The 23422-nt window shown below is 43.1% G+C and overlaps 1 protein-coding gene and 1 non-coding gene across 2 annotated transcripts in view; one reads left to right on the top strand and one right to left on the bottom strand.

Moving 5' to 3' along the window:
• MFHAS1 (multifunctional ROCO family signaling regulator 1) overlaps positions 1 to 23422 on the top strand; it is a 45123-nt gene that overhangs the window by 10625 nt on the left and 11076 nt on the right. The gene's annotated exons all lie outside the window — the stretch shown is intronic.
• LOC149286984 (U2 spliceosomal RNA) lies at positions 10158 to 10348 on the bottom strand. The gene has a single exon (XR_016277550.1). It is a non-coding gene; the product is annotated as a U2 spliceosomal RNA (small nuclear RNA).

Below are 23422 nucleotides of genomic sequence, written 5' to 3'. Positions count from 1 at the left end.
ATGCAATGTAGGAAGTCTTGTTGTGTTTGAATTGTTTGTTTCACTCAATCTCTTTTACAAACCCAAGGTTCTTATATTGTTAAAGGAAAAGTCATGAAATGTTTTGACATTGCTGCTCTTTAATAATAGGTAAATCCACTTTGTCCTGCAGTGTTTCAGTGGGATCTATTTTTTAAAGGGAGAGTTGTGGATTGAAATCTCCTGACCAACACTGGCAAGTTTCTCCAGAAGAAGGGTTGAGTCAACCCTATATAATGTATTATTAAATCTAAAAGACTTTGAAGAAATACAACTGTTTCAACTATACATTATACAGGGCAGGTCAAGCACTCCCTGCAGAAGAGCTTATTAGGAAAATTATTTCATAATGCATAGGTAAGTCAAAAGCTAAAGTATGACTTTGACATCAAAGTGATCCCTATATGTCATGCCAGTTTGCTTATCCTAGGACCCAGCCTGTATAGAAGACTAGCATGCCTGCAGTGGTAAAGGCAGTTGTTGACCTTAGTCTTGGGTGGGAATGGGGGGGGACTCTTGAATACCCTGCCATTATTTATTAATGGTATTGTTAGGCTGTTGTAAATTGTAAGCAGTTTTTGAGGTACATAATTTGTAGGTGCATGTAGGGGAGATATTCTTGATGAAAGGATATGGAAAGAATTGCTGGGGTCGCCCGATGAGCAGGGCCGGTCTAGGAGATCACAATCTCCTGGTACCGGCCCAACGTTAAGGGGACGTGAGGTCTAACTTCAGACCATAGCTTCCGTGCTCCCCAATCACTCTGCACCAGTAATTGATGCAGAGCTGGATGGAAGAGGAGAAAGGGATAAAGAGATGAGGAAAAGGGGGGATAGTGAGGGATAGTGAAAAAAGGTGGTAGATGAAGGGGAGAAAGGGGGCTGGGGAATAGTGAGAAAAAGGGAGAAGTAGGGAGAAAGGGGCATAGGAGAGAAAAGGGGGTGTTGCAAGGGTACTACACGTGTGTGTGTGTGGGGGGGTGAAGGTATGTGTACGGGAAGTATGCATGGATGGGTGTAACAGGGTAGCCTTACAACCAGATGGACAGGGAGGATCAGGGGGTGGTACATGAGGGGGGCAAAATTTTATTCTGCCCCCGGGCAACCAGAACTCTGGTTATGCCACTACCAAACACCACCTCTTGTCAAAGAGCAACAAAGCAAGTGGTAAACTGCTGCAAGGGCTGTAACCAGCAAAGTCTCCCTTCAAGAATACGGTTAAAACTTGTATTATAGAGGGTAAAGAAGAACTGCACTTTTGGGACTGGACATGGTTTATAAAGCCTCATTGTCAGGGTGAAGTGAGGTTATGTATAACAGGAACTGATTAAAACAATTAATACATAACTCAAAACAAAATGGCAACAGATTACACAGGCAACAATGTACCAGACTAATCTCATCACACAGACAACAATCCTGCTAACATCCTGCTGTCTCTGTGTTTTTTGCTAAAGCTGCCGTGCAAGGGTAACAACGTTTTTCTGTTTTTGTAGGAAGCAATGGCTGCATTCTTAGTTTGACTTTGTTAATCACAAGTGATTTTTGTCTGTTGCATGAATAATGAAAAGAAAAATTTGCAAGGCAGGGTGCTAAAAATACTTAACAGCTGGTTCTGGAATTCTGTCTTACATCAGAATTAGAAACCGTATTTGATGTTGGATATGAAGCATTTAAGCCATCTAATCTGCTTATTTTTTTCTTGCTTTAAAACCACCAAACCTTGGTTTCTTACCTTATCCAGGGACGAACTGGAAATTAAAATGGGCCGTGGCGGTTTAAGGTTGCCCGCTGAACATGCTAAGTACACATCCATGCTCACACACACAAGTACACATCCATGTGTGTGTACATATATCTATATCTATCTATCTATCTATCTATCTATCTCCTACCTCTCTCCCTCCCGCCTACCTCTCACTGCTCAGGCTGCTCACACATGTGCAGTCCTGGTTGGAAGGCCCCGGTACGAGGAGACCGGAACAAGGGGTCGCACCGGGCCCCCTAGAGGCACTGGCCCAGTCGCAGCTGCGACCGCTGTTGTTATGCCAGTACCTGCCTCATTTAGAAAAGTACTCCTATTGAAATCAGTGGGAGCTCATTAAAATTTGCTAAGCCGGTGTTGGAGTTAACTGTTGGTAGGTATATCATGTGCCAAGAAATATGTTTGGCCGAATGCTGGACAAAAGAAGGAAAAGCATATGGGAACATTTTACACCATAATGGCTTTTTACAAAAAACAGATTTGAAACGGAAAGTAGCATTTAAAATGCATTGTTTTTAAGTTTTGCCTAAGAGCCAAAAATATTAAACAGTAGTAAACTAGGATTAAACTCTTGAATGTAGTAACTTGACAAGGCCACCTTCCAGTCGTCTTGTATTTATTTTAGACAATAATAATAAGGGATTAACTTCTTTATTTAATGGAGGTTAATGATCTTCCGGTATAATGGTAATTTGATTCCATCCAGGACGCTATTATTGATTAAAAAACGTTTTAATGTCTAAAGTCATTATATATGCAGAGTGAATGACTGATGACTGATGTCTAATGTTATTATTGAACTGGCTTTGTTGCTCTTTTTGTAAAGTATAATACTATTTCCATCAAAACTATATTAGTTTTTTTGTTCACTAATTTGGTATTCTTTTGTAATTATAAAATGACCTACACAAATGATGGTATATATTACACATCTATTCCGGGCCTTTAAAGACCATGTCAAAGCTACAGACATCCTCGGAATTCAGCAGGTTCTGTATGTAGTGTGTATTTAAGTGGGGTGCCACTTTTGTAAGACACCCATACATTTATCTTGCACAAAATTGCAAGTACCGTATTTGCTCGATTATAAGACACAAGGTTTTTTTCAGAGCAAATGCTCTGAAAAATACTCCTCATCTTATAATCGGGGTCCTCTTATAATCAGACCTCAAATAGGTCTGACTATGAGACCAAGATCCAGATCCCCCGCAGCGCTGAAGGGGACCTAGATCCTCCTGCCCCCCCAACTCTCCGGTGCTTCTGAGTCCCCGGTGTGTAGCCGGGGCAGCGTGTAGACGTCTACGCGATTCACGTAGACAACTTTCGCTGCACCCGGAAGGAGGTGCGGTTAGCAGCGGGGGTTGTCTGCGTCCATCGCGCAGAACTTCCCCAGCTGTTAGAGATCAGAGTTCCCCTCACCGCGAATCGCGTAGACGTCTACACGCTGCCCGGACAACACACCAGGAGTCAGAAGCACCAGTAAGATTTTTTTTGGGGGGGGGTTAAATGGGGGGCATAAGGCATTTCTGTAGGCAGAGTTCTCTATGATATGCCTTTTAACCCCCTTAATACCACTCTGCCTCCAGAAATGCCTTTTAACCCTCTATACGCCACTCTGCCTCCTGAAATGCCTTATACCTCCCTATATGCCACTCTGCCCCATAATATGCCTTTTAACCCCCTAAATGCCAGTGGCATATAGGGATATAAGGCATTTCTGGAGGCAGAGTGGAACATAGGGGGTCAAAAGGCATATCATGGGGCACAGTGGCATATAGAGGGTTAAAAGGCATATCATGGGGCACAGTGGCATTTAGAGGGTTAAAAGGCATATCATGGGGCACAGTGGCATATAGGGGGTTTAAGGCATTTATGGGGCAGAGTGACAAGCCTGGTGCAGATGTGCATAACTGGGAGGCAGGTTGGAAAATAAAAGGAATTAAAAACAAAATATTTTTCTCAATCATAGCTTTTCTTAAAAACATGAATTAACATTTACTGGTAAAACTTTTTTCCTATAGGGTCGTCTTATATTCAGGCTTTTTCTTTTTTTTCCTAAATTAATATTCAGATTTTGGGGGGTTGTCTTATAATCAAGCAACTACGGTATAATCTGTGACCTATATCTCCCATGGATTCACAACGCGGATCTCCGGGGTAAGACTTGGATGATCCTGATGCTGTACACACTGCAGAGGCTCAGTAGAGAAGAGCATAGGCAGAGCCGGCCTTAGGCGTTGTGGCGCCCTGTGCGGACTACTCCTCTGGCGCCCCCCCCCTCACTACCCCCCCTCTCTGCCCCTTCAAACTACCCCCCCATGCCCCTTCAAACTACCGCCCCTCAAACTACCCCTCCCCTCTGCCCCTTCAAACTACCCCCCCTACCCATTCAAACTACACCCCCCCTGTCCCTTCAAACTACACCCCCCCTCTGCCCCTTCAAACTACACCCCCCCCCCTCTGCCCCTTCAAACTACACCCCCCCTCTGCCCCTTCAAACTACACCCCCCCCTCTGCCACTTCAAACTACACCCTTCAAACTACACCCCCCCCCCACTTACCTTGTTGCCGGAGTCCTGCGGTGAGAGCGGGAGGCATCCGTCTTCTCTCTCTGCCGCGGTGCCGGCATTTCATGTTGAGAGCCGGAATAGTCCGGCGCTCAACATGAGATGCCGGCACAGCGACGGAGTCACGGAGAGTAAGGGGCGCCGAGCGGTTGCCGAGAACTTCACGAGCAACCGCTCGGCGCCCCTGACCGGGACTTAGATTTAAGCATCGTTTTTTTTTTTAAACTTTATTTAACATGAATGATGTTAAATAAAGTTTTAAAAAAAACACACAAAAAAAAAGTCCCGGTCAGGCGCCCCTGCAACCATGGCGCCCTGTGCGGTCGCACAGGTCGCACACCCCTAAGGCCGGCCCTGAGCATAGGTATCTATACCAGAAGAGGGTGGATCTTCTCACAGGCAGCACCATGAATGTAGCCCTCTAATGTTGCTAACCTGAACTAGATAGTTGAATGTGGTCTTTAAGGTCTGTACTGTTATGCCTTCTTCACAGCTGAAGAATGAAACCATATTAACTGCTGAAGACCTGACTAGAGAAAAATATTAAGGTAGGGTGTAGAAACAAACACCCACAAACAAAAAAGAGACGGAAAACAAAACATCATCTGTCACAAAATATATATTTTAGTTCTGCATTCAAAAGGTGCATTACTGCTTTTTTCTTTTCTTTTATATGTGTACCTTAGTTCACGGAACTGTGAGATCGCCCTATATAAACTGAGTAATACTGGTTAGCCTCAGATGTAGGAATGGTAGGCACAGACATGATCTCATTCACTGAATCACTACATTATTCACTGAAAGTCAGCTGCATTATGTTGTCATTATTGATTAAAATTTAAGATATTATATTTTCGTTTCTAATGAACAGATCTTGCTTATGATGCAAAATGTGGCATTATAATACTGACTGAGGTGGATTTTCTTTTCCTGTATACAAAATCATATTTCTCAATCCGGCTTGTTAGTTCCTGTCCAGAAGACCTCTACCTTACACAATGGAGTCAGATATCAAATAGATGTAACACAAAATATATTATAAAAGACTAATAACAAATAAAATATTCAAACATGTACAATAGTTGCATACATGTATTGTACTATTTAAATACTGGTGTTTTGGGAACAAATAGGAAGATAATTTCAGTGTCTTGTATTTGATACTGAGATCAGGGGTGCCAAAAGCTAATTGATTCTGGTATGGAAGTGTTTATTGAATTCCCTGGCGGCTCCCTGTCCGCATACACAATGCTGTTATAATGTAAATACTTAGTGAAGTCATATTTATAGAACATTAAAACACCATCTGCAGCATTAAGTGCGGTGAAACCCACTTAAAGATCATAGAACAATATGAAAGACAGTATGTGTGTCACACATACATAGTGTATGTATGTGTGTGTATATGTAATATATATATCTTTTATGAAAAATGTATGAGTGTATCATTTGAACACAAAGAGATTACCAAAACCTATTCTTTGGTTAAGGGCTACTCAATTATGCTTTTACTCTACATTCATTATACTTGCGTGGCCGTCCCCCACCCATTTACATTGGCAGGTTTCTAGGCTGCCTTATGCATGATCCGGCTCTGATTGTAATGCATAAAATGCAATTATTTTGTTAACCAAAAGTCTTGTGTAACATAAGGATTTATAATTTGCATAATTACTCTTCTAATGGGGACACAGACTTCTTTTCACACACATTTTACACATGCTTCATCATACAAAACATAGAGCTTTTTGTTATAAATAAATGTTTGCTCCACTTTACATAAGTTGCAGAGAGTGCTGAAATGTCCAGAACATTGTAACATAGGTGGGGATCAATGGTTATCTCCAGTCCTTTGGCCTAAAACTATGTGATAATGTAAAGGAATGAGGAGTTACTGTATTATTGGTTATTCATATACTTATTCTGGTGGCACACCAAGTTCATGCATAGAATGCTGCCAGAGCCCTTCCATGACAAATGCAGAATAACTCTTTTTTTTAATGATAAGAAAGGCTATACAAGTTCCTGTTGTGTTTTCTGTTAAAATGCTATTTGGGTAAATTTGTTATATAGGAAGGTAGGTATTAGATGTATATTGTCTATTAGCACGTCATAGAAAGTCGATGTGAATTACCAAGAAAAAAAGTGCTTTAGGGACAGAGTAGTCTGATCATCATTTCAACAAAAAGCATAGTCCAATAAACATTCCCTTTGGTAAGACCACTTTTCTTTTTAGACAAAATCTCTCACTTATAAATAACCATTTTTATTTGGACTGAGAAATAACAGGTACTAGTCTTCGATTAGGACAGAGATGAGTCAGGGAGGGGGATTCTGTAGGCCTAGGGCAGTAGGCGAGGAAGTTACCATATTCTCTCTAAATATGTAGGCTACAAGCAGATACAATTAAAATATGTATATATGGGAGCTCTCCAGATTGTACCTGAAGGCTTAGGAAACCGGATCAATTTTGCATGTGTTTGCTGTTTATATAGATTGTTTATATCTACGTGTAGTTAATGTAATCAGATTGCTAGCTTTGTAGGGTTTGGCTGTCATGCAGTGCGATCTTTCAGAGTTGCATATTACACACTCAGAGGAAATTAGAAACCCTCAAGCAAAAATAAACCAAGAAGCTGTGGCCCCTTCACCTTCCCTTTAACCTTTCAGTGTTCCAGATACGCAAACCCAGAGGTGCTGACTAGGCTCCAAAATCAAGGCAGCTAATCCTGCTAGAAATTTAGAGCCATTTAAATTTGCCACATGCTTCTCTTCAATCTACTGCACATCTGCCACCTCCAGCCTATGTATAAGCACCCACTGTATTTTTTGTAACTGAACTGCAAATAAGGTATACGCCTATATCAACCTGGTATAAGGTATGCTCCTATATCATACTAGTAGTATTAGTTTTTTATGGGTCAGTTTGTGCTGTATTGTAGTTGCTAACAGGACTATTACTTTAGGTGGTATGTTGTGTGCAAAAGTTAGTACAAGAAATGCAAAGCTGGCAGTACATGGGCTATAGTGTTTTTAAGCTACATCGTCACCCCATAAAGCTTTATTCCTAGTAATGTATACGAATAAAGGAATAGGAGAAACTCTACATAGACCATAGATTCGGTATATTTATTTATGTGGGCTACCAAGCCTGTTGATATACTTTACTTATAAGACGACCCTGATTATAAGACAACCCCCAAAAATCTGAATATTAATTTATGAAAAAAAACAAAAAGCCTGAATATAAGACGACCCTATAGGAAAAAAGTTTTACCAGTAAATGTTAATTCATTTAAACTATGTGAACAATTGTTTAATAAAAACTATGATTGAGAAAAATATAGTTTTTATTTCCTTTTTTTCAACCTGCCCCCCCAGTTATGCACATCTGCCCCCAGGCTTGCCACTCTGCCCCAGAAATGCCTTATACCCTCTAAATGCCACTGTGCCCCATGATACGCCTTTTAACCCTCTATATGCCACTGTGCCCCATGATATGCCTTTTGACCCCCCTATGTGCCACTCTGCCTCCAGAATTGCCTTATGCCACTAGGGGGTTAAAAGGCATATTATGGGGCAGAGTGGCATATAGGGTGGTATAAGGCATTTCAGGAGGCTGAGTGGCGTATAGAGGGTTAAAAGGCATTTCTGGAGGCAGAGTGGCATTAAGGGGGTTGAAAGGCATTTCACAGAGCACTCTGCCTCCAGAAATGCCTTATGCCCCCCCATTTAACACTCCCTCCCCCTCCCTCCTCCAAACTTACCGGTGCTTCTGAGTCGCTGGGCAGCGTCCGGGCAGAGTGTAGAGCTCTACGCGCTTGAGCGGAAGTTGTCTACGTGAATCGTGTAGAGCTGCCCGGACTAAGCACCGGGGACTCAAAACCTCGTCTTATAATCGGCAAATACGGTATATCATCAACATGTTGGTTGTGTGTTGTGTTCCAATCCCAAACCCAGTACCAAGGAGAAACAAGAAGCATGTAGAAAAGCACCCCGACACCCAGTGGCGTCGCTACAGGGACCCCCCTTAGTTTTTCCTTGCCCCCCCTGTTGCCCCCCCCCGCCGAATTTGTAACCACCCAGGACAGTCCCAGTCAGGTGCTAACGACGGCACCTTGCCGTCACTAGCACTACCTTACCTTGATGAAGGTCTGTGGACCTCCATCACCACCTACCCCGGCGATCTGCCCCTCAAACTGAAGGGCATCACCGGGGCCACCCGATCCGGTGCCGTCTCGCGCAATGACGCGATGACGTCACCGCGCAACTTTATTAACAACTGACAATTGTCAGTTAAAGAGGTATGGGGGCATGCTGCTTAGATACCTGTATCTCAGGCATCTAAGCAGCTACATACCCCCAACATATACCATTGGAAAGGTAATCGCCTCACCGGTATATAGATTGTAAAAAAAGAATAACAAGTATTAAGTTAAAAAAATAAAAATTAAAAAAAAATTTGATTTGGGGGTCTCTAAAGGCAGATAAAAAAAGATCAAAATTGCCTAGAGACCCCCAAATTAAATTTAAACAAAGTAGTTTAACTTTAAAAAAAAAAAAAAAAAAAGTAAGTATTCTAGCTAAATGATCACTGTGGTAGCCAATGTTACCACAGTGATCATATAGCTATAAAAAGTTACATTCCCTTTTTAAAAATCAGTTGATTAATACCTGCAATGCTGTTTCCATGTATTTATTTGATCTATACCTGCAATGCTACATTTCATATATTATTATTGTATACCTGCAAATACAGGGTTTGTATGTCTGATTCAGTTTATTTGATATATACCTTCAGTGCTGAGATCACAAGTGAATTTCAATTGATCTATACATGCAAAGCTGGGTTTGTGTGTTAATGTGTTGATCTATACCTGCTATCGGCAGCAGGGTCTAATATTTATATATATATTTATATATCGGCAGCAGGGACTAATATTAATATATATATCGGCAACTGGGGCTAATATTAATATATATCAGCAGCAGGATCTAATATTTATATATATCAGCAGCAGGATCTAATATTAGGCCCTGAAATCATTTAGTGCAAAAGTTAAGGTATTGTGTTGTTTAAAGGATTTCAAGGATTAGTCGTACTAAATTGTGGCTTCAGGCTTCCCATGTTGAATGTACAAGTATTGTATTGGCCAATAACAAAAGTATCATTCTATAGCACATTACTTTTGGCTATATATATATAATGTGTGTGTGTGTGTGTTTTTTCAGTGGTATGATTTAATGGTGGAAATTATTAATACCCCCCCAGTTTGACTGTGGTATCTTGTGTGCCCCCCTATATATTGTTTCTAGAGTCGCCACTGCCGACACCAATGGAAGCGTATGTGTACATTCACTGTTTTTCTTGATATTTACTGAGCTCATGTTGTAAAGGGAGTGTTAGCATTTAACGCAAAACTTGCTGTTTTTTTATTAAAAAAAAAACCAAAACATAATACTTTGAGACGTGAAAAATATACTGCATGGTGGTTCTTAACTGTTATCACAGTAGGTTATGTCTCTAGTTATTATATAACTACATTTCAAAGACACTGCTGTATGCTGACAGTGTGTGTTCACTGTTTAGTGCTGAACTTTGACATTTTTAAAAGGAATTACATGTATATTGTATGGGAAGTAGGTTTATGATCTTTAGGTCAGTATACTATTGATGCCCTGATATATGTGCTATATACCACATACGCTTTGTCCTGTCTTTTTTTCCGTTCACACCTGCATCTGTTTCGTATCTAGTTACGGATTATATAGAGCATACTTTCTGCTTTATTTTTTATTTTATTTTTTTTTTGGTGCACCGGTCCTGGAGGTACTGCAATACCAGGTCAATGCGTGGAGTGGACAGAGCAAGCTCTTCTTCCATCTCCCTGTTCTAAAAATCCATTTAATATATGGTCCCCAGATAGGGGACGTATCAGATATTAAACTGATAAGAACAGATACTACACTTGATCTTAGCCAAAAGGCCGAGAAATACTTTCTGCTTTATTATTAAACAAGAGGGGAGAGGAGATAGAAAGGAGAGGAGAGAGGGGACAGAAAGGCAAAGGGTCAGTAGAGTCAATGGGCTTCCAAACCTGCTCCCAAATCAAGTTTTCCAGACAGTGTCAATAAACCTATTTTTTCCCCAGATTCAGCACCGATGACACAGCGGGTCATCTGCACAGTCTACAATCTCCTGCACACGCACACTTGGATACTGTATCTCAAAGCGGCTATCACCCCAACAATGAACATGTCCCCTCTCATCAAAGGCTACTGCTGAGTGGGGCAATCAACTGCTTTCACTTGTTCCAGGGCTACCCAGGTAGAACCCACACAACTGTCACCTCTACCTTTTGGGCTTTCAAATAGAGGGGGGAGCCCTAGAGTAAAACAACTTGAGAATTATAAAACAGCATTAGGAACTGTTGAAACCCCTGACACACTTATTTCTTGAAATGTAGTTTACATCTATCAAGTGTCCTTCCAATAACAGTAATGCTGAACAAACTTTAAAGACCATATGAAGCAAAGAAGGAAGCACATCACAATGATGGGAAATAATATATCTCATGTCACAGGAAATAATGCACTCCACTGAATTGAGCGTGCCATTTCCTACAGGAAAGAATCCTGAATATGGAAAAATACAGGTATAAATAATACAATACCGCACTTTAAATACAAATTGTCACTTCCACCGTTACCTAAAAGCAGAAGCTCTTCTGCAAGGAAATACCTAACAAGGGGTTAAGACCCAAGCTAAGAGGACGGGGACAAGGACAAACAATCCAAACACTGAGGAGGCTCAGGTGTAGATAGGTAGAGTTCGGCCCTGAGTGTTTTAGGCAAAGCAGCAATGGAGCCAGATACCTGTATAGGTAAACTGCAGGCAGGTAATACAGGGACCCAGGAGTTAATGCAGGATGGATGGCCAGAGGCAGCCAGGTTTGATAGACAAAACGGGTTGTCATACAAGCCAAATGTCAGTTTACGGAACAGTTAGACAAGCAAGATCCATCTGTAGCAGAATCAGGGGCGGCCTGGGCAATTGTCCCCCAGGCCGCCCTAAAGGTTAATAAAACGCCCGGCCGAGTGGCCGATGCAGCTGCACGACTGCCATGGCCGCGAGTGGCACCAAGTGATCTGCAGTTCAGGTAAGGGTGTGGGGGAGGTTGTATGAATGAGTATGCGTGATTGAGGGAATGAATGAATATATGTAAATGATTAGTACCTGTAAATGAGGAAATTAATATATTAATGAGTGAATGAATACGTGTGTGATTGCATGGATGTGTAAGTGGGGGGAAAGCATTGCACGGGGAGGCTGTTTGAGGATACCACAGGCAGGTTGTTTGGGTGCAAAGGTGGGAAGTCCTATGCTTCCATTCTGGGTGTTGGGCAGATCCTGTGAGTGCTAAGGGGGGGGGCATTAATTCACTAGAGGGTGCTGGCTGGGGGCATCACATAAATCAATACTAAAGGAGGGGCTGGGCAGTGGCGGCATCAATACACAAGGGTAGCAACTGGGGCAAAAACACTAAAAGGGGGGTCAACAACAAAGCAGTGTGGAATTATTTTTTTTTATTATTATTGTAGCTTAGCCCATCTGGTGTGTGTCAGAGCCTGTCCTGGTGTGTGTGTGTGTGTTTGGGTGTCGGTGTGGCAGAGCCTGTCCTGGTGTGTGTCTGTGTGGCAGAGCCTGTCCTGGTGTGTGTGTTTGGGTGTCGGTGTGGCAGAGCCTGTCCTGGTGTGTGTTTCTAGGTGTCTGTGTGGCAGAGCCTGTCCTGGTGGGTGTGTTTGGCTGTTGGGGTGGCAGAGCCTGTCCTGGTGGGTGTGTTTGGCTGTTGGGGTGGCAGAGCCTGTCCTGGTGTGTGTCTAGGTGTCTGTGTGGCAGAGCCTGTCCTGGTGTGTGTGTTTGGCTGTTGGGGTGGCAGAGCCTGTCCTGGTGTGTGTGTTTGGGTGTCGGTGTGGCAGAGCCTGTCCTGGTGTGTGTGTTTGGCTGTTGGGGTGGCAGAGCCTGTCCTGGTGTGCGTGTTTGGGTGTCGGTGTGGCAGAGCTTGTCCTGGTGGGTGTGTTTGGCTGTTGGGGTGGCAGAGCCTGTACTGGTGTGTGTGTTCCTGGCACTTTACTTTCCGTAGGAAAAAATTGAACTATAGTCACAGGACAAAACTTTCTAGGCCCAGAAATCAGTGAGCAGAAAATTGAAGGTTTTGTGTTATTTATTATATTTCAATCTGCATATTTTATTAAAAAGGATTAGTCGTGTTAAATTGTGGCTTCAGGCGTCCCATGTATAAAGACTTTTTTTTTTTGTGTACTAACGTACTCCCAATCCCATTCCATCACATTACATCAACATGCGTTAGAAAATCAGGAAAAGATGCGCATGGATGTTGGGCTGATTTGGTAGCGCAATGGGCCACTTGACTTGCCCCCCAGACCATAGGCTGCCAGCCATCCCCTGAGCAGATTCACTAGGCAAGAGAGTAGTCAGGCAAGCTAAGGCTTAGAAACTGCAAACATAACTCCAAATCAGTAAACACAATATCAGGACCATACTAGGGTATCTGAGTATTGCCCAGCCTGCCCAGACTCCTGCCGCACGTTACAGGTGTGCCTCCAGTGTTTTCCTGCTGTCAGGATCTCGCAGCTGGCTAAGATCGGGCGAGCACTCGTCACCTGGGAGCCTCACATTGGCTGGCAGCAGCATCATGCCTGCCGGTAGCGGATCCCTGCAATGTGACACAAAGATACACAAATAAAAATCTGTGTTCTCTTAAGCTTTTAGTGCCTTGTTGTGACAGGGCCAGGCTAGCTGGCTCATGTGTCATATGAAGTTTAGCCGGGTCACGGAGCACTTTTGTGTTCGGTTCTGTATACCGTGACCCGGTAATATATTATATTGTGTTTATTGTGTAACCGGCCCAGAGACTGATGTGGATTCAGCCCCAGCCTTCAAAGTGACGATCCTATAATCTGGCTGGGGCTCTTAATCAGCCAGCACAGCCCTGTCTGCCCAGACGGCACCCGCACTACAGGGGGGATAACACAGGTGGGGAACCCATTGTATTCTGTAATCCCCTCACCTGATACATCCCCTGTATACTGATGGGATTTGTGATGGGATGTGGCTGATGGGATTGGGGGTTGGGTTCGGTACACATTGCATTGAGATTGTATAAAGTTCTGTGTGTTTGTAAATAAAGAGAGTTCTTCTTGGTTTGCTACGAATGGTGGTCTGGATGATCCGTGGATAGCTGAGTGCTATCCGTATGAGGGACTGACTGGTGATTCCTCAGCCCTCAAACAGGGGTACCCAGCCTTGGGTACGGTGACCCTGTAACATTGGTTGGGAGCGGTGGGAAGAATCCCACGACTTGGGTGAAATCCAAACCACCAACTGGGATTGCAGACGAGAGACACCGAGAGAGCTCCTGGAGGTTTGTAGCAAAGGAAAGGCTACTCTGATTGCGGACTGCAGAGAGATGGACCGGCACCAGGATGCCCCAGAGGAGAGCCTGGGACTGAGTGCTCTACAAAAGAACATTCTATGGCACCTATCCCTGTACCCAGGAGGGGCTACATCGGAGCAAGTGACGGCGGTGATTAAAATGTGTCACCAGGAACTGAGCCAGAGTGGGTCTGTATCTCCCAGACTAGGGGAACAGACCACCAAAATATCATACCAGGATATCCAACCCTTCCGAGAACCAGCCGAGGTGTGTGAGCTGGAACACCAGCAATGGCAGTTAGAGTCTGCGCCTGCAGACTGGAGGGATGATTTCTCCCATCCCCACTTTGAAACGTACTGGGCACAATACTGGACAATGTGGGATATACGAGTTCCACTCCTGGGGGAGAACCCGTTGCCGGAGTGGGAAGAAGAATTGAGGGGTCTCATATATGCAGAGCTCGACCTCCAGAGCCGCTACCAGGGATTCTCCCAGCAGTTAGCAGGTGAAGACCACAGCGACCCTCTGATGCTGTATAGCCCCGTCGACCCAGGACTGATATATGATGCCTTCCAATTTGACTCGTCCTTCGGAAGCCCGTGCCAGTACCGCAGGGATACAATCTGGGACAACCGTGCAGAAGTCCTGGTTTATACTATTCCCCCCGAGCTGGAGGCTGTTATGGATTGCCTGGTCCAAGAGGAATGGCAGCTCGAGAGGGACTATAAAGAATTGCTGCGGAGAGTGGAGCTCCAGGAGTTACAAGGAGACTGGGAGCATGGTACTACAACTTGCAGGAGTGGGACCGAGGTCCTCTTCACCTACTCTGCGGCCCCTGCCCTGGCGAGAAGAACCGAGGTCCTCGCCAGCAAGAAGAAGCGGAGGAGGAAGCCAAAAGCTCCGACCCAAGTCCTCACCAACAACCCTGGCTGCTCTACCCCGGCAGAAGAGATGACTGTCCCCACCGCCCGAGTAAGTGGCACAATCCCCCTCACCAAACCCCTAGCTACGCCCGTAGAAGCCAGTGCCCCAGACTGTCCCCCTGATTTCCTGAGTGTCCTGGAAGAAGCCCGGGTCACTGCCCCAGAGGTTCCCTATGAAGTCCCCGGTGACCCAGTAGAGGCACCGTTCCCTAACCTAGCGAGGACGCCAGAGGGGCTGCTGAGTTCCCTGGGTCCTCTCAGTAGCCTGGCGCAGGCCCTGGTTCCTATCCCTGTGTTCTCCGAAGTGATCCCTGGTTCCCGAAGTGTCCTCCTAGAAGCCCAGGTCACTGTCCCAGAGTGTTCCTCTGACTCTTCCCGTGCCCAGGCAAAGGCACCTGTCCCAGAGAGGAAGATCGAGGGTCTGCTTAACCCTCCCGGTGGTCCAGTATTGGCACCTGTCCCTGCCCCGGAGTATTCCCCTGGGTCCCCTGAGTACCCCGCAGAGCTGCTTAGCTCACCCAATAACCCTGTAAGGGCACCTGTTCCTGTCCCAGAGTGTCCCCTAGGTCACTCCAGTGTCCCGGTAGAGGCCCCGCTTACTACCTCTACGTGTTTCCCTGGTTCCCCGAGTGCCCCCGGTCCGATCAGCAGGGTTTTCCTTCCATGCAACCACCCTGGCCTGGCAGCTGCCCCAGACTCAGTTCCCAAGACTAGGGAGCAAGAGTCCCCACGTGCCCCTGTTACCCCGGTGAGGGGGATAGCCATGTGCCCCCGTCTGAGCTGGGACCGTCCTCCAATTCACAGAGGACTACTGACTATCCTTTTGGGCAACCAGGGCCCTGGCCCACCTTCAATGGATGATTCTGACAAAGGGGGCCATGAACTAAGGCCTGCACCTTTGAACTTTGTCCACTCGGACAGCCTGCAGCAGACCCGTGTGGATCTGCCTGGTCTGCCGGACCGTTGGTCAAGGGGGAGATCTGTGACAGGGCCAGGCTAGCTGGCTCATGTGTCATATGAAGTTTAGCCGGGTCACGGAGCACTTTTGTGTTCGGTTCTGTATACCGTGACCCGGTAATATATTATATTGTGTTTATTGTGTAACCGGCCCAGAGACTGATGTGGATTCAGCCCCAGCCTTCAAAGAGACGATCCTATAATCTGGCTGGGGCTCTTAATCAGCCAGCACAGCCCTGTCTGCCCAGACGGCACCCGCACTACAGGGGGGATAACACAGGTGGGGAACCCATTGTATTCTGTAATCCCCTCACCTGATACATCCCCTGTATACTGATGGGATTTGTGATGGGATGTGGCTGATGGGATTGGGGGTTGGGTTCGGTACACATTGTGTTTTGTAAATAAAGAGAGTTCTTCTTGGTTTGCTACGAATGGTGGTCTGGATGATCCGTGGATAGCTGAGTGCTATCCGTATGAGGGACTGACTGGTGATTCCTCAGCCCTCAAACAGGGGTACCCAGCCTTGGGTACGGTGACCCTGTAACACTTGTGTTCTAAGAATCTATAGTGTTCAGCAGGGTTCAAAGAATATTTACCATTAAATTACACGTTACTGTTATAAGTTGTGTAAATCATTCAGTGGCGACTCTAGAAACAATATATAGGGGGGGCACACAAGATACCACAGTCAAACTGGGGGGACATTAATAATTTCCACCATTAAATCATACCACTGAAAAAACATATATATATATATATATATATATATATATATATATATATATATATATATATATATATATATATATATTGCCAAAAGTAATGTGCTATGGAATGATACTTTTGTTATTGGACAATACAATACTTGATCATTCAACATGGCGAGCCTGAAGCCACAATTTAGTACGACTAATCCTTGAAATCCTTTAAGGACACAATACCTTAACTTTTGCACTAAATGATTTCAGGGCCTAATATTAGATCCTGCTGCTGATATATATTAGCCCCTGCTGCCCATATATGTTAATTTTAGCCCCAGTTGCCGATATATATATTATTAGTCCCTGCTGCCGATATATATATATATATAAATCTATATATAAATATTAGACCCTGCTGCGGATAGCAGGTATAGATCAACACATTAACACACAAACCCAGCTTTGCATGTATAGATCAATTGAAATTCACTTGTGATCTCAGCACTGAAGGTATATCAAATAAACAGAATCAGACATACAAATCCTGTATTTGCAGGTATACAATAATAATATATGAAACGTAGCATTGGCAGTATAGATCAAATAAATACATGGAAACAGCATTGCAGGTATTAATCAACTGAACAAGACATACAAACCCTGTATTTGCAGGTATACATAAATAATGTATGGAAACATAGCATAGCAGATATGGATCTACAGAATAACACAGAAACCCAGCTTTGCAGGTATAGATCAATTTGAATTCACATAAAAACATGGCATTAAATGTATATTTAAAACCCCCTAAATTACAGGCATATATCACAGGTTGCACACCCCAAAGTCTGCCCTGTCGTCCACACTGCCCACATAGAACCTGACCAGCACATAACATCTGCCATCTTTGTCCCATATACACCCCTGCCTGTGCCATCTTGGTCCCCAAGGCTCAAACATCCTGCTAGTGCCATCTTTGCCCTTCCACAATTATACATCTATGATACACACAAACACATTAACTCATGCTCTCCCTCATTCAGACAATTCATCCATTTTAAAAAAACTACACCCCTTGGAGCTTCAAATGAGGGGCTACATGTATTTCTAGGACAAAAGTTGAGTGCACAAATAATGATGGAATATGTCGCTTTGGCTAGAAAATGTTTTTTCTAACCATAGCGACATGTTCATTTGTGCCTTGCGCACTTCAGGTTTGTACTAGAAGCACATGCAGCCCCTCATTTGATGCGCCAAGGGGTGTAGTTTTTGCAAATGTGTACTTTTTCTGCCATAATTGTACTTCTTACGTGAGAAGTAATGCCACGTCAAGGCTTCAACCCTAATTACTGGTCATTCACACACCTTTCATATCTCCATTCACTCGCAGAAGCACACACCATACTTTCCATACATTCACTCACAGAAGCACACACCATTCTTTCCCCTTACAATCCCAAAGAAATGATGGTAAAGGGAGAAAAAAAATTCACTTTTACAGCAAAAAATAAGTTTTGTAGTAAAAATGCAAGGTGCTCCAGGGATGAGATGGTTACTCACGTACCACACAGGCTAAATGGCTTATTTTAATAATATTTTAAGTTCATCAGAATTTCAAAAATTGCCTCCCTCTACCGTTGGCTAAATTTAACCCCATGATCAAAGGGATCATGGGATTAAAAATTAGTATCGCCCATTTTTAAAAAGGGAATGAGACTTTTTATAGCTATATGATCACTGTGGTAACATTGGCTACCACAGTGATCATTTAGCTAGAATACTTAAACTTTTTTTTTTTTTTAAAGTTAAACTACTTTATGTTTAAATAATTTAATTTGGGGGTCTCTAGGCAATTTTGATCTATTTTTATCTACCTTTAGAGACCCCCAAATCATTTTTTTAAAATTTTTATTTTTTTAACTTAATGCTATATACTGTTGGTATATGTTGGGGGTCTTTAGCTGCTTAGATGTCTGAGATACAGGCATCTAAGCAGCATGCCCCCATACCTCTTTAACTGACAATTGTCAGTTGTTAATAAAGTTGCACGGTGATGTCATCGTGTCATTACCGGCCGGATCGGGTGGCCCTGGTGATGCCCTTCAATGTGAGGGGCAGATCGCCGGGGTAGGTGGTGATGGGGATCCACAGACCTCCATCAAGGTAGGGTAGTGCTAGTGACCGCATGGTGCCGTCATTAGCACCTGACTGGGACTGCTAGCGACGGCACCATGCCGTCTTTAGCAGTCAAGGAGTTAAAGTCCCATTGCGGGACTGTCCTGGGTGGTTCCAAATTCGGCGGGGGGGCAACAGGGGGGGCAAGGAATAACCTGGGGGGGGCAATTGCCCCCCTGTAGCAACGCCACTGAAGTCATTAGTGATCAGAGTTTAAAGGGACAGTCAAACCATAAGTCTTTATCTAGAGTGCCTTTTCTGAAAATGATTATTTACTTCCAGAAAATTGATAAAGATAAATAGCTTTTTTAATGTAAAAACACTCAAAATAGATTACTTATTACACCCTCATCCAACGGAAAATGAGCTCAATCCTCTTACTCACGGTTTTCATCTATATTTAAATATGTAAGGTTTACCCTATCAGATATTTTTTCTATGGCATATTTCATGCACATACTATATAATAAAGAAAAAAACACGCAAAGCCCCAAACAGGCATGTAAGTGTATTACCTGTTACAGATAAAGCCAGTGGTATTAAAACTTAACCTTTAGTTTTCCAACCACGGATGGTCCCTCTCACTGCCTTTATCTGTAACAGGCAATACACTTATATGCCTGTTTGGGGGTTTTTATTTTTTTTTTTCTTAATTTGAGAAATGGCTTGAGGCACCATACCTGAAGGCAAAGACTACTTTAGTGGTGCTGCTACACTCTATTGAATATATAATAATGTATTGCCTATTCTTTATAATAAGAGAATATCATAACCATTTTCTATAATTGTCAAAATTAATGTTTTTGAATGTATCTGAACAAGAATATCAAACCAGAAGACAGCTCATTGATCATAGTCTAGACAGCTTAACATTAGACAATTTTCTTTTAAGTTTTATTAATGCAGGGCTTGACAAATTTGTTGTGAATCTAGGCGCCAGGTAAAAAAGTTAGGAGCCAGGATTTTTTTAAACTAACAGTTGGTCAGGAGTGATCTGATCATCATAGCCCACTTACTAAAATCACAGCGTTTGACCTGGAAGCACCCTGGACTTTCAGGTCAGTGCTGTTTTTTGTTTTTTTTTACTCTTTCAATGCTGATGTTCCATTGGAGCACAGCATTGACTGATATTTAGTCCCCACAAGCTTGTGGGGACAAATGTTAACCCCTGGAATGCCAAGAATGTGTCATACACAATTGTGGCATTGAAGGGGTTAACGCTGCACTGTCGCTCTCATGGAGCGATCAGGCAGCAGGGGGGTGTTGGGGCTGGTCTCCACACTCATGGGGAGACCAAAGAACCCTCTCCCCTGTCCCTGAAGCTGCCTCTGGCAGCTGTGAAGCAATTGCTGGTCTATAGACCAGCCATTGCAGGGGGGAGTCTCTTTGATGACGACTGTAGGCTTCCATGCCTACAGGAATCATCAAAGGGCTTGTGGGGGCTCGTTTTTGCTGTTGCTGGTCTGCCTGGGCTTCCAGGCAGACCACCAGCAGCAGAGTCCCGTACAAAACGGGAATTAACCCCTAAATGCCGCGATCGCGGCATTGAAGGGGTTAACGCGGCACTGTCGCTCTCATGGAGCGATCAGGCAGCAGGGGGGTGTTGGGTCAGGTCCCCACACTTGTGTGGGGGCCCAATCAACACACAACCACCTTACCTGAAGCTGCCTGTGGCAGCTGAAAACACGATTGCTGGTTTTCCAGCAACCGTGTTTTCAACCTACAGGATCAATCCGTGGGAGGGGTCTCAGGCTCGGGGGCGGGCTCTGTGTGGCTGTGCTGTCTGCCCAGACTCCTGGGCAGACAGCAGCAGCAGCGCCCCCGTGTGGTGACTCAGCCTCTTACATCCACAATTTTTTCTGGATGTAAGAGGCTGACAAAACCTAGGCGCCAGGACAAAATTCTCTGTCGCCATGGCGACCTGGCGCCTGGGATTTGTCGAGCCCTGTATTAATGTATTTGTGTAAAATTCTACTTCTGGATACCTTGCTGAATTAAATAAAACATTGTCACAAATTGTTCATTTTCTAGTAGGCCAGTCAAGGCAACACTGACTTAAGGGGTGCTACAAACCAGATAAAAACTTGTGGTTGGCCGGATGTGGCCCATGGGCTGTAATTTGGAGACCTCTTGCCAAGAGCAAGATGCTTGCAAATGAATGCTTAATCAAAGCATATGCTGTTTTGCTCTGTAAGAGAACGAGATATCCTTACAACAGAGATATCCTTATCTATTTTATTTATTTCTGTTATCAGGATGTTCTCGGGGAGAACATTCAAACAATCCTGAGTGGTTTTGTTATTTTAATGGATGGTCATCACTATTGATTTATAGATCTGTTTGACTGAGAACCCAGTCTCTTATAAAGCTAACAATCTTAGAACACATGGAGTAACATTCAAGGGTGAGTTGATTGAGTGTGTGAAGCACTGAATCCATCCACAGGCTACAATGTTCTGGACACCTGTCCTTTTGGAAAAAGACCAATAATTCATTCCTTGCAGATCTGGAAAAAGCTTTCCCTGGATAATAACTTTCATTCTGTAATACTTTAATACCCTGAGCCTGTTTTGGAATTAGCGACTTAACGTCTGAAATCCATACAGCTCATTACAAAAATCTTCTCCTTAAGAGAATGGGTGACAATTCTTTAAAAACTGTATGTTCTGTTGGTTTGTAACTATAAATTATAGGCACCACAATATTTTGCAGTGTCTATTTTCTGTGAGTAACTTCACTCAAACTCATTGCATAAAACATGTTTCCCACAGGAAATTATGTGCAATAAAGTTCATAAAGTAAAGATGGACTACAACTGTACAACCCAAAACAAATATTTGTTTTAAATATTAAACACAAACTGGATACTATACACAAACCCTTACAACTACAATAGGATGGCAAAGTTGGTGGACTATATGTAATATCATGGTATCCAAATTCAACTGGAATAAGTTTGTTTGGATGGGCAGTGGGTTGGTATTGTAATCCCTTATTTGTTAATGCTGGCAATTAGTCTTAAATTGTGCCTGTCCATTTAAGGCTCTGAAAAACACCCCTAAGAGCATTAGGAGCTGAGATGTATGAGATGAATGCTGATAAAGACCAGTATATATTATTTTCAAAAAGCTATTTTTGTAAGTCATACTTCAACTATTGATTCATAAAGAAACAATGATTTTCTTTGAAATATATTGGGTCTTGTGCCTCTAAATCATGTGGAAGAGAAAATTAACATTGGCTTTCCATAGATAAAAGTAAATTTCAAAAAATGCACAGCAGCCTGTGAGTAGTACTAGAGTCGCTAAGGCTACCTCCCTTCTTATCATGAGTAAGTCCAAATAATTGCAGGGCAATTGCCTTAGCAGCTGATGGGGGCCTTGGATTGTTTGCAATACACAGGGACACTTCAATCCCCTCTATAGCCCTACCAGTAAATAAGTGCTACAATATCTATTCTTTACCTGTAAAAAAAAAAAAAAAAAAAAGATAAAACAAGGCACTTACCTGCTTAAGACTCTGGAATTCCACAGATTCAGTGTACTGTCCCCTCTATTGTCCGAGTTTCATTACACTTTTTGCTGCCAGAAGCAGCAAATCACTGACTGGAAATCACCGTCATTGAAATCAGTTGAAGAGGTTTCTGCATATACTTGTTAGACCCTTTAGAATTTCTGCACAAGCCACCACTGGTGCTAGATGGATTGTGAGTATACTCGTAGCCAGGCAATGCATCATTCTAAAAGATAATTTTAATAATCTTTTATAAAGCGCCAATAATTTATGCAACGCTTCTTACAATACATATATTCAGGATATATGACAAGACTAGAATTGACAGACTAAGACAAACCAATACGTTAAGTAGAGAGAGCCCTGCTCGCAAACTTGCAATCTTGAAATTATTTATGTAAATGCATGTGTGAGTATTTTTTTTTTTAAATAATGCTATCCTAAGTTGGTTTAAACAAATTACAGTTGAAGAAAATGCCGTCTTCCAAAATGGATTTAGCAATATTAAACAATTTTCACTGTCTTGTTATAATTGTCTATAAACAGCCATCTGACATCCGCCCTAACTTGGTATTAGTTGGAGTATCTGATATGATCTCTATAGCAAGCTGTCGGAATTTCCATAACACAAGCCAAATGTTGCAGCAAAAATGTATCCATGTTTTTCATTTAGAAGAATGTATATGGGATATTTGAGATCAAACACATGTTTTTGTTTGTTTTATTTTTTTATTAATTGCAGTGTATAAGAGCAGCCTACGTTAACAAAAACTTGTGCTCAGTATAGGACATGAGTTACCTTTGTTTGCACCATGAGATTCAGTGCCTAATCTATCCAATGTTGTGGAATGAACATACAGGGTGAAGTAGATTTAAAAAAAAAAAGGTTTAAATGCTCATCTCTACAGTTTCACTCATACAATTAATTTGAGGACATTGTGCGCAGTCTGAACCCATACTTACCAAGTGCTAGTTAGTGCCAGTGCTGGCTCAGCAAATGTTATGGGGGAGGGGTCTACTAAGATCCCTTGTGCACTTGTTTGGAAAGTGCTTTTATGGGCGGATGGCTTCAACCAGCTATCAGTGGAAAGAATCACCGGACCAAAGAGGAGGAAGCCACTCTAGGTCTGCAGCCTTTCAATTTTATTTATGTTTAACTTTTTAAAGAATACATATTAACTGGAAAACTTTAATATGCATGGCCTTTGCATTGCCCACCCATGCAAGTTACTATAACCCCATTACACAATATACACATGAAGAACAAAGTTGTTTAAAAACTGTCCGCTGCATGTAATGAACAATACTTACCGATGTTAACATGCATTTAATGAACAATACTT

This window comes from Sceloporus occidentalis, unplaced genomic scaffold, assembly GCF_023333645.1.
Source record: "Sceloporus occidentalis isolate IW3139 unplaced genomic scaffold, rSceOcc1.0.p SCAF_65, whole genome shotgun sequence".
NCBI lineage: Eukaryota > Metazoa > Chordata > Lepidosauria > Squamata > Phrynosomatidae > Sceloporus > Sceloporus occidentalis.
The sequence above is the reverse complement of the archived record's forward strand: the minus strand, read 5'-3'. Positions and strand labels throughout refer to the sequence as shown.